Source organism: Apteryx mantelli, chromosome 11, assembly GCF_036417845.1.
Source record: "Apteryx mantelli isolate bAptMan1 chromosome 11, bAptMan1.hap1, whole genome shotgun sequence".
Lineage (NCBI taxonomy): Eukaryota > Metazoa > Chordata > Aves > Apterygiformes > Apterygidae > Apteryx > Apteryx mantelli.
This window is the reverse complement of record NC_089988.1, coordinates 8,832,071-8,833,889: the sequence shown is the minus strand read 5'-3', so window position 1 is coordinate 8,833,889 and position 1,819 is coordinate 8,832,071.

The following is a 1,819-nucleotide window of genomic DNA, read 5'->3' as shown; positions in this document are numbered from 1 at the left end:
CTCCTTAGGATGTGCATGCACAGAGATGCCCCTAGAAAGTGCCCTGATCCAGGAGGTTTCTGCAGGGCAGAAGTGAGCACCCAGCGAGTGGGATGGTGTCTGTGAGCACTGACCGGGAGAAGATGTTGTGACAGAGAAAGAGCTGCCAGCAGGGACAGCTCCATGCAGCAGAGATGGGCAGGGAATGAGAGGGAACTGCAGGGCATGAGCCACCTCCCCTGCAGCCAGACCTCCAGCAGAGGAGAGGGGCATCTCTCCTGTTATGGACCCATTTCATGCTGCCTGACAAAGGGGTTGAGAGTGACTGCACTGCGATGTCACCGTCTGAGGGGTGGCATGCCCAGCTGGGTAAGGGGAAGGCTTTCCAGAATGCCTCTCTCTCTCTCTCTCTCTCTCTCCTTGGTTCCCTTGGCAGAAGGATCATGGTGCTGCTCCTTGTTTCCCCTCCTGGCCATGCTGCTCTTGTTCTTGCTCTCGGGCTTTCTGGGGTTGGGTGTTTTCAGCTGCAGTTCAGACACTGATGCTGCACGTTGTGGAACAGAAGGGACTACATGGGAATGAGGTTGCTACAGGCCCCTTCTAACCTATTGCACTCCAGGAAATGCAGTCTGTGGGGCTGGGAAATGAGCTGACTCTCCCTTAAGGCAAACCCATCTTCAGCCCAAAGAGTCCTTTGACTATTTTCCTAGTGTCCTGCCAGGCTGTGTGCTGCCCTCTAGAAAGGCACTGCTGTCTCATAGCACCTCTGTGATAGCTGAGACCCCCAGGAGGAAGGTGCAGAGATGCTGAGAGTAAGGAGCTGGTGGTGGGAGGCTGTGTGTGGGCATCTGCAAAGAGCCCTGTGTGTCCTTGGCTAGAAGGGAAGTGTGGAGAGCTCCCTCAGGTGCCCGGAGAAAGGGTGAGAAGTTTGGAGATGTGCACTTTGAAACTGGACTTGTCTGCTCTCAGCAGGGGCTGGTTTCTCTCTAGGGCAACATATATGAGTGTGATCATCCTCCAGGTCCAATAGTGGCAAGCACAAGGCAGCTGGGAATGAGACTAATACACAGACTAGCTGTCCTCACTCTGCAACAATGTACAGTGAATCCGTTTTTCTCAGGATTCAGTGGAAATGCCAAGGATTTCTACCTTTGAGGAACACTCCCCAGGGGTCACAAGACCATCTCAAAGAAAATAAAAAATCCCTGAAACTCTGTTCCTCAAACCTCATTCTTTAGAATTCAGAGTGAAGATGCTGAAAAGCCCTTCTACACGATGAGTGGCTTTCACCTGACAGAATTTGTGAATGTCAGAGCTGGTCACCCCCTTTCCCCTGTTCCCACTGCTTGACAGCAGGACTGACTCCTGTGGAGCCCATGGGCAGAGGTCCCTGCTCCTCACAGCACACTCAGCCAGGGCAAAGCAGAGCTCAAGCACGGGAGCTGCACAAAGATACTCTCATTAAAGAGAGAGGCAATGTGGGGGCTTGTATGAGAACTGCAACATTCTGGGGTTTCTTTGCTTGAAAAGTCTCTCCTAACTTCTCAATGTCTTTTCCTCCTTGGACAGTCCCCCATGCCCAGAGATAGCAAAATGTCCAACAGCAGCTCCCTCGATGAGTTCCTCCTCCTGGCATTTGCAGACACTCGGGAGCTGCAGCTCTTGCACTTCTCACTCTTCCTGGGCATCTACCTGGCTGCCCTCCTGGGCAACGGCCTCATCATCACAGCCGTAGCCTGCAACCACCGCCTCCACACCCCCATGTACTTATTCCTCCTCAACCTCTCTGTTCTGGACCTTGGCACTGTCTCCACCACTGTCCCCAAATCCATGGTCAATT